Source organism: Psammomys obesus, unplaced genomic scaffold (genome assembly GCF_907164565.1).
Source record: "Psammomys obesus unplaced genomic scaffold, mPsaObe1.curated_primary_1811, whole genome shotgun sequence".
In the NCBI taxonomy this organism is placed as follows: domain Eukaryota; kingdom Metazoa; phylum Chordata; class Mammalia; order Rodentia; family Muridae; genus Psammomys; species Psammomys obesus.
In genome coordinates this window covers 17,462,440-17,477,496 of record NW_026593286.1, presented here as the reverse complement: position 1 = coordinate 17,477,496, position 15,057 = coordinate 17,462,440, and the positions used below count along the sequence as shown (strand labels likewise).

The window sequence follows — 15,057 nt, the reverse complement described above, 5'->3', positions numbered from 1 at the left end:
CAAATTAAATATCTGTCTAGATGATCTGCCCCCTGAGACACCCCTCACCTCACCCCAGGTCCTTGTTGAGCAGATAACTAACTGCACTTTGGTCAAAGGCTGAGGGGTAATCGATCTCCCAGGTATCAGCTCTTGGTCCTCTGACTCCCAGACCCCAGATTTCCTGTGTTCTCCTAAGTTCCTCCTAAGTGCCCTGTTCAGCAGATACCACAAAGCCAAAGGGAGCCCACAGCACTTCCCCTGAACTCCACACTCTTTACCCTGAGACTGGACACCCAAAGCCTACCTCCAAGCCAGAAGATGGTGCAGAGGGCTGGAACGCCCAGCTGCAGATCTCCACAGCAATCAGTCGCTAGATGCACATATTTCTTGCCCTCCAGACTCTGCCTCTTGGCCCTAGCCCAGGAAAGACTAACACTGAATAACCAGCCATTCTACCAACCCTCACCTTAAAGGTGTAAGAAACTGAGGCACAGAGAGGCTGAGCAACTTGCTGGAGTCACGCAGCTAGGACATGAGTCAGTGGAGCTCCGAACATCTGATTTCTCATCTCCCAGGGACAGAGATCTGTTCTGTTGCCCCAGGAGCATTACAAGTCAGTTACCCAGGAACAGGAGTTAACTGTCCTCTCCACTTCTCATCTAAAAGCCGATGCTGATAGTACAACTTCAGGAGGGGAGTCAGGCGCCCGGCTTCAGGAGGGTACAGGGGGCACATGGAAGGAAGAGTCTAAGGTAAGTGCTCCTATAACATGGGTCAAGATGAGAGCCGGCTTTCCCCTGGCAGGCAGGAGCTGGATGCTGCTGTTTCTAGGTCCATCCTTTCTAACAAGCCCTGCCACCTCCCCTACCCATGGGCATTCTCTGAGGTTGTTGGAGTCCCAGGAGCTCCTGTGTCACACCATGCGGGATGTTCACAGCGCAACAGCACAGGCAAGGACTGAGTGGGTTCTCCAGTCCCATCAGCAAGTTCTGTCACGAGATACTAGTTCAGAGAACCAAGAACATCCCAATGCCCACCGAGGCCCCTCATGAGCAACTCCAGGCCCTGACCCATACATAACCCAACACCCCTCCATGGCTGAGATTGCCCCCCTGTGCTCCAGAAATCTGAGTGCTCCTCTCCCTGCTCTACCTCAGGGGGAGGTAGAGCCCCAAGCAGGCTGTATTCCACCCTTCATTTCCCCAGCTAACACAGGAAGGAGCATAGACATACCCTGCCCTCCCCGTGCCCCACCTCCCATCCACCAGCGCCCTAGAAGAGGACAGTGTCTGGGCCCAATCCTGATAATTTTTAATAAGCTCCTTCCCGGCTCCGTGATTTTGATCTCCTTTCCAGCTCTAATTTCCTGCCTGACTTGGGCTCTCAAAGGCTGCAAGAGGCAGCTGCAGCCCTTCTGCTTGTTGCCCCTGCTGCAGCCCCCAGCTCAGTCCAGGCCCCAGAGGAGATAGAGCAGGGTATGGGCAGTGTGGGTGGATGCTCTCCTACCCTGCAGATGAGGAAGGGGAATTGCTGGATGGCTGGATCCACTGACCTGGTCCTGGCTGGCCATTTCTCACTGCAGACTGTCCCCAAAGCTGAAAAACCGGTCTCTTCAACATCTGAACTCAGAGCCTAAGGGAGGGTGGCTGAGGCTCTAGCCTTGCACTCCCCAGAGGCAGCGCCTGCCTCCCAGCCAATCCCCAGGGACAATGCATTTTGCTGGAAGATTTCAAAGCATATCTTGGGTGACTGAGGTAGAAGCCTGCTGGCATCTTTCCTCACTGCGGAATGGCAGGGAGGGAAACTGAGGTACTGAGGCAGCAGCTGTGATAAGGAGCTAGAAATTCCTGAGGAGTGGGAGAAAAGAAGAACGATTATCGTTATCTTTCCATCCCTGAAGGAGGTCAAGACAAAAACATCCTTAATTTTGATGGAGACCCCTTCAACGGAGTGGACAACACCCTACATGAATTGCCTCAGCTTCCACACAGAGATCTAACAGGGTGTATGTTTTTATAATCCCCATTCTGCACATAGGAAAACGAGTACAGGCAGCTGTCACTGCCCAGATCCTCAGCTAGGAAGTGAGGATGCCAGAATTCAAAGTCAGGCAGGCCGGCTCCCTCACTGATTGTCTTAACCACAATGGTCTGTCCACCATTCTGGAGCTGAACTAGAGCAGTGTGTCGATCAAAAAACCCGTAGCCCTACGCCTCTGGAAGCAGTCCCATCATTAGAGGCTCCTGGGGCAATAGCCATGCTGTTGGGCATCCCCCTGCCCATCCAGGGTGTAAGTCAAGATTCCTGGCCATATTTCCTATTCTAGCCATGGCCCACATAAACTACTCTGAAGGCACTGGCCAGGGTTTATCTAGAAGAACCCTAGGGAGAAGAATACTAAGCCAGGACCCCATGCTCAGTACAGCAAGTACCACCTCACCCCCCCCCTCCCAAAATCCACCTGCTGATTCCTCCCTGTGGCCCATTCTCTTCTGATCCAGACCCAAGGTCCCTCTATCCTTCTGAATAGACAGAAAGTCCTTCCAGAAGTCTGCTAGAAGCCACTCCCTTTGCATCCCACTCATCTTCCTGCATTAACTGCAAGGCCTCTGAGATTGGGGGAGATGGGGGTGGGGGCGGGTTCCAGGAAAAGACTTCTCTTCCTACAGGGAAAAAAAAAAAAAAAAACTCCAAAACGCCCCCTGTTCCTTAACTAATTTCCAGGGCTATCCGTCAGACTTCTAAGGCTGAGCGTTTGCTCTGTAGAGTGTCAGCTACTCCCCCTCCCGGACCCACTAACGTGGACTAGGGACTCCCAGGATTCCCTACACTAATGAGAGGCAAGCTGACAAGGCCACAATGGTGAGTCCCTGAAAGTGAGAGGTAATCCATCAAACTTGGGGGGGGGGGGGAGGGGGGAGGAGTCGGCTAGAGGGCTGGAAGGGACCAGGTGTCGTGTTACCTGGCTTCGAAGGCAGAGGCGCCGGGGCAGGAGGCAAGAGAAGAGGTACTTGCCCCAGCGGATCACGCAGGAAAAGCACCAGCCCAGCCGAGTCATGTTGCCCTGGAAAGTGGGTGCCCAGGGCACGCGGGTAGCCACAGGAGGACCTTGGAGCCGCTTGGGGACCGAGAGACAGAAAATCAGCGCCTTTCGCCCAGCATCTCCCGGGGCTTAGGTCCCCGAGGATCAACTGGGGTATCCTGCCCCCTCTAGCGGGAGGAGCCGGGCAGCGGACCCTCGGCGCGGCGCCAGCCTGGCTCCGTCTCCTCCGAGTCCCTTTGGAGAGCTGCAGGGCGCTTCCACCCCACGGGGGCCTTCGTCGGCCGCCCCCTCTCTCCTCCCTCTGCGGCGACGTGCCAGCCTCCAGCCTCTGCCGCCGGCTTCCCGAGAGCAACTTCTGAGGCTGTGGGGACCGGGCAGAGGCGGTGCCAGGCGCAGGGCGGCCGCCTGCGGGAAGGAGCGACGGCAGCATTGTGCTGGCGCTGCAGTGAGTGTGTGAGTGTGTGTGCACGCACGTGGATTCCCTCCAGGACGTCCTCCGATCCCCAGATTGCTCCCCAGAGTATAATGTGATTAACTTAAACGGAGGCCACTGGCTTCCACAGCCCAACAGAAACCCCGCAGGCGCAGGGCAAGCACACGGGAGGGGGGGAGGGGGGGGCGCGGATCCACTTAGACACCCTCTGACCCCGGCCACACCCCTACTCATCTTCGGGGATCCCTTTCCGGCCCACTCCAGAAGTGAGAGGGCGCCCAGAGTCCAAATTACCCCAACAGGTTGGAAGGATCACGCCTCCCTTCTGCTGGGGTGTAGCGGGCTCCTCGCGTTTTTCTCTCTGGCTTGCCTGGTGCCACTTCCCTGGCAAAGTAGGGATTGCTGAAGGGGTGGCTTTTGGTGCTAGTGTTTGGGGTCACACACTAGGACCCTGGGGCTAGAAAGGGAAAAGAAAAGAGGACAGACACAGGGCTCTGGAGAAACGGGCAGACAAAGGCGCAGAGAGGCAGGCGGGGTCCCACAAGCAGAGTGGGGGAGTGGCAGCAACCAGCAGCTGAATTTCTCCTGAGCCTGTGGCTGCCGAGAAGCTTAGAGGGCAGCGGGCCAGGACAGAAGAGGAGGGGGCCGGAGCTTCGGCTGCTTCCTCAGCAACTGGACACTGAGGCCCCCACAGACCCTGGCCCTCCCTCGCACTGCCGCAATCCCGGGACCTTGGCTTCCCCCAATCACCATTTCAAGGCCAGATTTCCTGGGGATGTGTTCGACTGTCCCCAAACTTCCAGGGTCTTTTTTCGTCTGCGTCTGCGGCCAAGGGCCTCAGAGAATCTTGCCGGCTGCTCCTGTCTCCACCCCCCCCTCCAGACTCCCCTGCAATGCAGAGGCGTTCTTAGGCCCACCCCTGCAACAGACACACACGACACCCCCCCACCCCCCACCCCCGTGCACTTTCCCTGACCCCCTAGAGACAACGCAGTGGGCCGGGTGGGAAGACTAGCAAAAGGCCAGCCAGAGAGAAGTAGCTCTTGGTATGCAGATGGACATAAGGACAGCCTCTCAATGCCAACCATTGCCAAGCAAGAGTGGGCCTTTGTCTATGCCCACTACCCCCGGCGAAGCCCCTGGCACTGCTCAGTCCTGTTCCAGGCCTGAGGGGAGCCTTCACCCTCTACAGCCTCCCCACCTTGGGGCCACAGGAAACAGATTAAGACTGGAGGAAACTGAGTTTAATCCATAGCATGTGGGGTGACCAGCTTAATTGAAAGGAATCATTCGTCGAATTTCTAAACATGGGAGGAAGTTCCTCCGATGAAATTGGCTGACATCAGGCCCTTGCCAAGCCCGAGGAAGGGAAAGCAAGGTGGCTTTTTCTTCAAAGGATACTCAATATGATAGACACTCTAGGAACCTGGACGGAAAAAGGGCTGGTGGGCAGGAAGGAAAGGAAGTGATGGCAAGACTCAACCTTCCGCAGCCTAAAACCCTGCTAGACAGGGCTCATGGGCAGTGTTCTCCATTCCTAGCCTCTGACCAATGGGAGGCACCTTTGGCCAAAGGCTCGCCAGAGAAAGGGGATAGAGTTTGTGACACCTGGGACAGGAAGCAAAGCATGCTGCTGCCTGGAGACTCCTAACAGCTGTACCACACCATGCCCGTCTCAGCTCATGAACATCAAGAGAATTCTCCACACCTCTTCAGCTCTAGCTCCACCGGAGTCCCTGGGGCATCTCTACTCCCTCTCAAAGCCATTCCATAGCCTCCTGGAAGGTTCTCCAAGGACCCTCTTTACTTCCTCTTCCTTCAAAGAAGAAGAGTAGAGGTGAGTTTCCAACCTCCAAGGTTTCTTCCCTGTCTTGTTTTGTGTTGTTTAAGACAGGGTTTCACTATGTAGCTTTGGCTGACCTGGACCTCTCTACCTAGACCAGGCTGGCCTCAAACTCATACAGACTGGCTTGTCTCTGCCTCCCAAGTGCTGATATCACAGGCACAGGCCATTGTGCCCACCTTATCCTTTCAGTCTTGATCCTCTTTCCCCCTCATGTCACCTAGGGCACCAGCAACTCCAGCCAGGTCACAGTAGCTTCTTGGTCTATGCCCCTCACTGCCAGCTCTGCCTCTAGGCCTCTGAGCCTCAGGAACAAAGGTACATGGTTCCTCACTCATGGATCGGATGCAGACACAGTTAGATCATGAGTTAGAAGTGAAAAATTGTATAAGAGAGGGATTACATGAGTCTAGGTAGGACCCTGTCTGATAGAGGGCATTACTAGCCCTCTACTAGACTTCTCTACTGCCTCCATGTGGGGTCCCAACAGTTTCTCATCTCGGCTTCTCCAGGGACACTTTTGGTACATTATTTTGTTTGTTTGCTTAGGGAGCATGCACATGCATGTGGAGGTCAAAGTTCAGCTTGCAGGAGTCAGTCCTCTCCTTCTACCGGGCCGGTCAGGCTTGGCAGCAAGCACTTACATCCCCTGAGCCACTTCACCAGTCCCTCCAGTGACATCTGTAAAGACCTGGTCACCACCCAGTGACTGACAGCTCCTTGTCTCCCTGTCCATTAGGCATGGCCGTCTCCAGGCTTCCACAGACTTGGGGGCCTGACTTCCAGCCCTGACACCTCCAGCAATTCCTCTCCACTCCTGCCACCAGGACTCCAGACAGGCACAGGATAGGAGGCTGTGCTATGGGTCCATCCGGGCTGGAAAGAATAGGCATTTCCTCCTCCACTGTGAGCAATTGGATGCATGAGCTTCTGCCGCCTCACACTCCTGAGCTGTGCTCCCCTCACGATGGCTGCGTCAGCCAAAATAAATACATCTTCTCATGAGTTGATTTGATTGGGTATTTTTTTAAGATAAATTTTATCTATTTTTTTTGTCTTTTTTTTTTTCTTTTTCTCTGTGTGTGTGCAGGTAGCCCCAGAAGCCAGAAGACGACATCCGATCACCTGGAACACAGGTAGGCAAGAGCTACCCGACCGAGTGCTGAGAACTGAACTGGACAAAGATCCCAATCCACAGCAAGAGGAGGGTGGAGACCAGCTGTGATCCACCCTCCCCCACACACCTACATATTCTTGGGTCAGGGCCAGGGAGGTCCCCTTTTCCCACAGCAAATCAAGGGAAGAAGGCAAGGGTTCCCAGAGGAGCCAGCGCAGGTGTCAGGAAACAAGAGAGCAGGTCACAGCCCAGCTGTGCCCTGGGACAGCCGTGGGAGGAAGGTCTACCTGGCAGCATAGCACAGAGTCCTCTCTGTGTCAGGCTGCAGTGCCCCAGGTTGGTTTTGTCTTCTAGGACAAAGGCCGCTCCTGTTAGAGGAGAATCCCGGAGCATTTGATCTTGGGCTCCGGGTCTCACTTTCACACCTAAAGAGAGATATGCAGGCATGGCTCCCTGGGGATCTTTTAACCCTTCCCCATGAAGGGCTTGGCTCCAGCAATCCCCTCTCTTTCCCCAACCACTATCCCATCACTACCAAAATATCTCTACCCTCTCTTGTGATGTCCCTGTGACCTCAGGGAGGTTTGCAGTCAAATGCATCCCTCTCAGGTTGGGCTCCTGGCCCTTTGGCTGCCACACCAGAGAAGGGTCTCCTCAACTGTACATACAAGATCACCTAACTACCCATCTAGACCCAAGGCATGGAACTCACACCCAGCCCCAGGCTCCTCTGCCTGCCACACAACATAGAGTCCTACAGAGTAGGTCACACATGGGCTCCAGGGGTAACGACTCCAGGTGGCCTCCTCTGCCCAGCCCACAGAAGTCCTTCCATTCCCTCCAGCCCTTCTGTGGGCACTGATAGCTCATTTCCTCAGAGTACTTGGCACCGTTCCTTGTTGATATATCTGCCTGCTTCTTCACAGTCTCCCCTTTTTCCCCACCACAAGGCCAGCTCTGGAGGGTGCTGTCAGTCACTCCCAGGTATACCCTAGGACCTAGCATAGGATCTGACGTGTGGGGTCTAGCAGGCGGGGCTGTAGACCTGAGCTACTTGGTTAAGCTCACTGTTTGATTGCAAGAGGGAAGGAGGGAGGGAAAAAAGAAGGGAGTTAGGGGTGAAGGGAAAGACGTCCCTTCCAGTTTCCAGATCCTGGCCAGTGGTGATTGTCACTTTGAGAGTTCTACTGTCACTGCAGCTAGGCCAATAAGGTCATTATGCCTCTGCTCCACCCACCCTGACAAGAGACACCATAGTCTCTCTTCTGAACCAGCCCTCCAATATCCACTCAAACTTTAACATGCCCCCATCCCTTCCCTACTCCTGCTTTCCACAGGACCCTGAGACCCTGAATGGTATGGTGATTTGCTATACAGGCAGCAAGTGGCAATATCAAAGCTGGCAGAGGCCCCTGTCACTGGTCCATTGCTTTCCCATGGCCAGAAGTAAGGAGGGCAACAAGGACAACATCTATCCTCCTAGAGGATGTCCCTTCACCGCTGCTAACCCAGGTCTGTGATCTTCTACAGACAGGAAGTTCCTCCTGATACCTAACCTCCAGTCCCCTCTCAAATTCCAAACAGCTTCCTTGAGTCTGCCTTCCTGGGGGAGAATAGCTTGGTCACTCTCTTCTACACAATAAACCTTCAGACACTGGCAGCACGTTATTCAAGCCCACTCCTCTCCCCGCCCCCATGGCTCTCTGTTCTCTGGGCTGAGAATCCTGGTCCTCTGGGCCCCTTTCCAAATGATTTCCATCACCGCTCAGCTGCCGAGGACATGATTAACGGTGAGTGGGGGAGGAGTGGGGACAGGCCAAGCAGGCTATTGATCCACTAGGGACCCCCGGAGTGGGGAAGGAAGGGTAAGGCCTCTGAGGTCATCCTGGTCATCCCTTCACCCTGGAATGTTCTTTGCAGGGCCCAGAGTGGAGACTGCAGGCCTGCAAGCTTGGATGCTGGCTGGGAACCCAGGCTCCCACAATAAGATTACAGCAAGGAAGGGCTAATTGATTCTGATGGATCTGAGAAGGAGGGGGTATGAATGGAGAGTATGAAGGAAGGCAAGGAAGGAGGGTAGTGGAAGGGGATCAGAAGAGCCAGTCTGGGAAACCCCTTTGCATCAGCACGAGCTAATACAATTATGGTGCACCCTGCCCCCACCTCTCCAGTCCCTCCCCTCCTGGGAAGCCAGCCACTGCCAGCCTCACCTCAACTCCACAGAGGGGCACAAGGGGGCAGAAAGCTGTCCTAAAGCCTCAAGACTGGGGACCCAGATGAGAAAGAAAGGTGGAGACAAAGGCAGGCCCCGAGGCAAAGATGGGACACAGCCAGAGGCACAGACAGGGAAACAGGTTCTGCTCACCCTTCCTTATCCACACAGCTTCACTGGGCCTCTTTCTCAGCCCACTTCTAGAGCAATGTCTCTGTCATATGGCGAGGGGGAACCCAAAAGTGGATCCCGTGGCTCTCTCGCTCCTTCCTCAGCCTGAAGCCTACAGATGTCTGAGAACGGGGAGCAGAAGTCGGGTCACTGGGGCAGACCCTTTTAGGACAGAGAGGACAGGAAGAAGGAAAGGAACTCCAAGAGAAGACTCCAGGCTGGCAGAGGGAGAAAGCTAAACAGAACCTCAGGTTAGAGCAGGAAGAGGACCTGTGAATGGAGAGAGAAAAACAGAGCAGGGAGACCTGGGGCTGGGGAAAAGCTAAGGAGACAGGGCTGGAAGAAGGGGCCTGCTCCTCCCAGAAAGAGCAAGGAAGGAAAGGAAGGGACACCGGAAGAGGAGGAGAGATGGCACAGGATACAGCCAGCCACCCAAGGACACTGAACTGAGAAACAAGCCAGACCTGGCCTCGTCCACTGACTGCAGAACCAGAAGGTCTTAACAAGCTTGCCTCCCCAAACTCAGACCACAGGAGAGGAGTCCAAGCTCAGGTCTCTAGATGGCTACAGTCACCGTGGTCAGGAGCCAGGGCCTCAGGGCTGAGCATCTTAGAAGGACCTAAGACAGGTCCAGAACAGGAGATGGTGCGATGGTATCAAACGCCCACCGAAACATGAGTCCTTCCCCGATCCACAGATGTTAAGAGACGCGGCATCCCACTACCACAGTTGGTTCTAGACAGCTACAACCTCCAAGTCAGAGCTTAGGCACTCTCCTTGGAGTTTTGCAGACTTCCTTCCCTCCTCTCCCCTGATCTGAGTGGTACAATTTGGATTCCTCCTCACCCTGACCCCAAAACTCCCAATGCCACTTGTGGTCCTTTGAGTCCAGTTTCTGACACATTTTGTTTTTGTTCTGTGTATAGCTTTAGGGAAGAGGATGCGGGGCAAGGCGCAAACAGGCCAGAGAAGAGAGAATCCTATATTGCCCTGTGAAGGGACCCATCTGGGCCCCATCCCCTCTGGGAGCCTCAGAATCCTCATCTGTGAAACTGGCATCACCTCCCCCTTGTCTCCTCTCATCTCCCAAAGAGAAGGATCCAAATACAAAAGCTACAGAAAGATTAGCGTCCAAACCCTGGTCCTGGAACTCATGGGGCACATGACCTTGAGGATACTGTGTCCTTACCCGGAACCACCATTAACATCTTCTGAAGAATGGAGACAAGAAGCTGACCTCTCAGGGAGGAATAAGAAGTCAATTAAATGTAGACATGCCTGTACCAGTTTGACACACCAAGGCATCCATAGGTGCCTGGACCTGGCATCAGTCGGAGAAGATGCACTGGGCCTGTTCTCCGTAGCCCTTTCTAGCCTGCCAGCTGCACACTGACCACTGCATCCACCAGACAGCACTCCAGCCAGGGCCCTCCACCAGGGCACGGTGTCTGGAACACGCAGTTCATAGCCCAAGCCAGGCATGAACACTGTGGGAGGGGAGCCAGGTGTCCTAAGAAGACACCAAAATAGTGCTGGCCAGGGATGGGAAGTGGGCCAAGAAAGAGGTAAGACGAGGGTGCAAGAAGACAGGGGGACAAGAGGCTGCCTCTCAATCAGAGAGCACAGAAATGGAACCCCAGGAATGCAGTCCTAGAACCCCACCCCCACCATAAGGGAAGATGGGAATGGGAGGAAATGGGGCGGGGCTGAAGCAGAAAAGCTTTAGGTTGGACGGCAGATAGCACCTCCCATGAGACACCGTACTGCCATTTTCCATACTCCTCTTTTAATAAAAAACCTCTAAAACAGTCTTCCATTTGCAGCACAAAATCTCAAATTCCTCTTCACCTTCATCGGGAAGCCCCGTACCCAGAGTCTCCATTCTCACTCGGCTCCACACCCTAAGAATCATCGTGAAAAACCCAGAACTCACATCTACCATCCACAGGTCTACTCAGACCCCTTGGAGAATAAAGCCACTTTCCAACCAGGCAGCTGTTCCCATCCAGCTCTTCCCCAGCTGGGCTGCACCTGGGCCCTCCCACCTGGCTCGGTATTGCTCTAGACTTCCTTCCCCAGGCTTTCTGCCTATGGGAAGTAGAGTAAGGCTGAGGGTGTGGGTGGAAAAGCAAGCAGGAACTGTAGCCACCTGGGAGACAAGGTGCTATTCCCATGCTTGAAGGAGGGGCTGGGGACAGGGAGAAAGAGGACAGAGGGTCTGTCCCTCATGGGCCTTGGATTAGAAGAACCATGCTTGGTCCACCGGGCAGGGCAGGGTCACAGGGATTTCCCCCAGAGGCTACAGGAACTGTCTGGCTATGCTGGACCCTACATAACAGTGATGACATCCTCCTGCCTTTACGTCACACTGAAACTCTTCTACAATAGGCTTGCCCCCTGGTCCCCAGGGAAAGACCCAACCTTCTGAGGAGGATGACTGCTGGTAAGGAGAACAAGGGAACAGATGCTAACCCACTATCACATTTGTGCAGGCAGGCAGCAGTGTCTCGTGGTTCTTGTCAGACCGGAAGTCCCCTCTCTCTCTCTCTGTTCATAGCTCCAGCAGATGGTGATACGTTTCCCAGTATGTGCTCCATGTTGTTCCACTTCCTAGTCACCACCCTTGAATGGCCTCAAGGCTGCACCACAGAAAATGGATAGGAAAGAGAGTTGGGGCCCCATGAACAAAGCCAGAGAAGTGACCTTCCAGCCAGCCTCCCTCCTGCAGGCATCATCAGGCTTATCCTCTCATTCATAGATGAGTGAGCCAGTCCTGAGCTTCTTCAGCCCCAGCCAAGAAGCAGTCTTGTCATCACCCAGGGAGGCCCCAGGCCTCCCTGATCCTGATAGGAAAGGGCTAAGACCTGATTGAGCACTTTCCTCAGTGCCCACTCCTGCTTCCTGACCCACCCCCACGATCGCTTGTTAAATATATTCATTATCACCCCTGACAACAGTGTCAAACTTGGAGGGGCTGGAGAGATATGGGTGAATGGAAACTAGAAGCCCCAGCATGTAGAATCCCAAGCAGGCTGAGGGGTAGCCGGTAAGAAGCTGGCCTCCCACTATGCCCCCCATAAGGCGCAGGGCTGATGGGCACAGACACCTTGGCAATGGAGATAAAAGTGAACCTGAAACAGGAAGACTGAGGAAGCCTGAGGAAGCCATCATGGTCTAGATCTAAGCTATTGTCCAAAGAAGAGTGAGACAGTGCCGGGTGTGGGGACACAGGTCAAGCACTGAAAAGCAAGTGTGTGTTCACTTCTCTGGGTGGCAACGAAGTAGGGTCTTCTCTGGAGATCCAATAAGCCCAAGTATAGACATCCAACAACAGGGACAGGAGTTTGCCTATGAAAACAGCTCAGCCTGGCATCGGGATGCAACTGATCCACTCTTGTGCTCCTAATTTAAACACTGAACAGAAAACTGGGCTCCAAGCATCTGAAAAGAGCTTTCAGAATAAGCCATAAAGAACCAAAGCCACCTGGAGGAAGCAGTGTAAAGAGAAGGAAGGCTACAAGATGGTCACAATACCCTCAGGGAGAGGAAAGAAGAAATCACATCCATGGAACAAGAACAGGATGCTATTAAATAAGAAGAGCCTTCAGGTAACCTGAAGGTCTTGGGAATGTTAAGGCCCTGAAGCCCCAGCAGGGCCACAACTGAGCAACATGCTTTGCTCTCTGTCACTCTAGCAAAAGACAGGACTCTCCCTTCTTGGATTCAGCAAGACTCTCAGGTCCCAGAGCTCACAAAAAAAAAAAAAAAAAAAAAGAAAAAAAAAAAAAAAAGGCTTGGCCACATTTAAGACCAGCAAATGTGAAGGTCTGGCTATGAGGAGGGTGTACACAGGCCAGAAAGAAAGATGAGGGACCAAAGGCTGGAACTGAAGACTGATTACCCTGGCAGCCTGGGGAGCCCACAGAGGATCATGCTGGTCCCTGTCATGGACCCTGTAGAGTTGCCCAATTGTTGCCCAAGAGACAGAAGACCTCCATTGTCTAGGTAGGGAAGTGGCTGCACTTGGAGGTTAGGCTGCTACTCAGCAACTCATGCATACAGAGCTGGCTCTCTACTCCACTGCGGCCCAGGCCACTGCCCATGGCCTGGGAATGCTATGCTCTGCCTGCAGTGTCCTGGACTGCACTCGGGTTCAAGCCACCAACGCTTTCCAGCTAGGACTCCTGCATTGCTCTTGCCCTTGGCTTGCCTTTCTCTGATCATGGGTCATTTACCAGTACCAGCAGTCTCATCCTGAGAGTAGGCGTCCACGGCACTCCAGACTCCCCAGTACAGCAGGGTGGTAGGAAGACCCCAGGGTCCCAGAAGACCATGTGTCCCAAGGAGGCCATGGGGGACCTGTGGGTTGGCCCCTGCCTTTGCCCCAGTCACCAAGCATATATCTGTTTTTATCTAGGACCCAGTAGGCAGCCAGCCAGGATTTCTCTAGCCTGGGGTCATCAGGCTGGCCAGGGCAAATGCCCTAGGGGAACCCCTGCAGGTTGGGAGAGACAGAGAGAAAGGGGTCTATGTGAAGGAAGGAGAAGGGAAGGAGCCTCCTTTGAACTGGCATTAAGGACGAGATGGGGTCTGCCTGGTTTCTCCAAGATAGAAACTGAGAGTGATCTGGCGACATGAGCAGAGACAGAAGCAGACAGGAGACAGTGACCAAAGCAGAGAAAGAAGGAGGTCATAGGGGTGATCATATCTACCCAGAGACAGCAGTGTCAATGACTTGGCCATCTGCCCTGGCCCCGAGCCAGGAGGACCCCCACCCTATTCCCAAAGGAAGCTAGCCTCTTTCCTCCTGCTGGGACCACTCAGCCTTGGTCCAGGGCCTCAAGAATCCATGAACCTTTTCAACACCCATCTCTGCTCACTAACTTACATAGAAAATAAGCCAAGCTCACTGGGGGTGGCGAGTGGGCAGGGCCTCTTGGGAAGAGAGGGGACAATGGAGAAGGGGAAAGGGTGTTCCTTTGTCCCTCTGCAGGCTTGGGAGCTCAGATCCACACAAAGACCTTTACAAAGGGCCTTTGGCTCTCAGAGGGGGAGATAAATGGAGAAGGGAGGGGACAGGAGAGACCCCAGAGCTGGAAATGCTCCTCTGTGGGTATGGGAAGCAAGATGGAAGCTGTTCTCACAGTTCTACAGTCAGCTGCAGAGCTCAGGAGGAGGGAGAACAGGAAGGGCTCTGGAAGTGGGGTTCATGCTCTCATAAGCAGGGGTGCAGAAAAATGGGGTCCAGAGTCCCCACCCACCTGCTGGTGGCAAATGAGGGAGAGATCATTGTGCAAAGCACATGCAGATCTAACCTCACGCTATCTCCAGAGAAGGGGCTATCCACAGATACCTTGCAGCCTTTTCTTTTATCTGGCTGGAGTAGGGGAGGGTGCTGTGAAGGCTGAGGCCAGGCTGGGGACTGCAAAATTCCCAGGTAGGAAGTACTGCTGACTAACCAGGCAAAACTTTGACCTCTTGCAACCAAAGAACTCCATCCCCACTGAAAGGCCTAAGAGCGGCTAAGATGAGCCCAACACAACACAGGATAGCCATGACTGTGTCCAACACAGAAAAGGCTGTTTGTACTTTACTTATCCATATTCATGTTTTAGTCATTTATCTATTTATTGAATCGGGCGTGCCAACGTTCATGAGAAGTGCTTAGAGAACAAGCTGCAGGAATTAGCTGTCTCTCACACCACCCTATGTGGCCCCCAGAGATTAAATTCATGTTGTCTGTGGCAAGTGTAACTCCCGAGCCATCTCCCCAGCCTAAAAAGGCTGTTTTTAAAGGCATCAACTGTCATCATAGCAACCGACTTGCAGCTCATGTGCCAAGTCAGAGACCCCCAAGCATAGGGTTCTCCATATAATCAGAGCCACTCTTCTAGAGGGGCTTCATGCAGACACATGGAGGGGTCAATCAGGTGCTCCAGAAGGCCTTCCTGATTCAGAAGGAGACATGCAACATAAACACCAGCAACATGCTGGAAACACTGCTTGCCTCAGTTCCCCAGATCGCTCACTAATTACCCAAGGTCCGTGTTCTCACCCCAGTTTCCTAGACACAGGAGCAGAGGGTCCCAGCTCCATCATCTCACACCTGCCACCAGGTCGGCCTGGCCCCTGGGCTCACGATATTTCACAACTAGCCCTCTCTGATTTTGTCTCCAGGATGCTATGAGCTAATCTGTCTCCAGGCTTCACACACACACACACACACACACACACACACACACACACACACACACAC

General features: G+C 53.9%; 1 protein-coding gene across 6 annotated transcripts in view; it reads right to left on the bottom strand.

Moving 5' to 3' along the window:
* Tns1 (tensin 1) overlaps positions 1-15,057 on the bottom strand; it is a 209,133-nt gene that overhangs the window by 182,477 nt on the left and 11,599 nt on the right. Inside the window, exon 1 of one of the 6 annotated variants that reach the window (XM_055616891.1) lies at positions 2,945-2,968. The exons of the other annotated variants lie outside the window; for them this stretch is intronic. The gene's annotated coding sequence lies outside the window, so the exon portion shown is untranslated. Of the gene's footprint in view, positions 1-2,944; positions 2,969-15,057 lie in introns of those variants that run through there. 6 annotated transcript variants of the gene reach the window in all.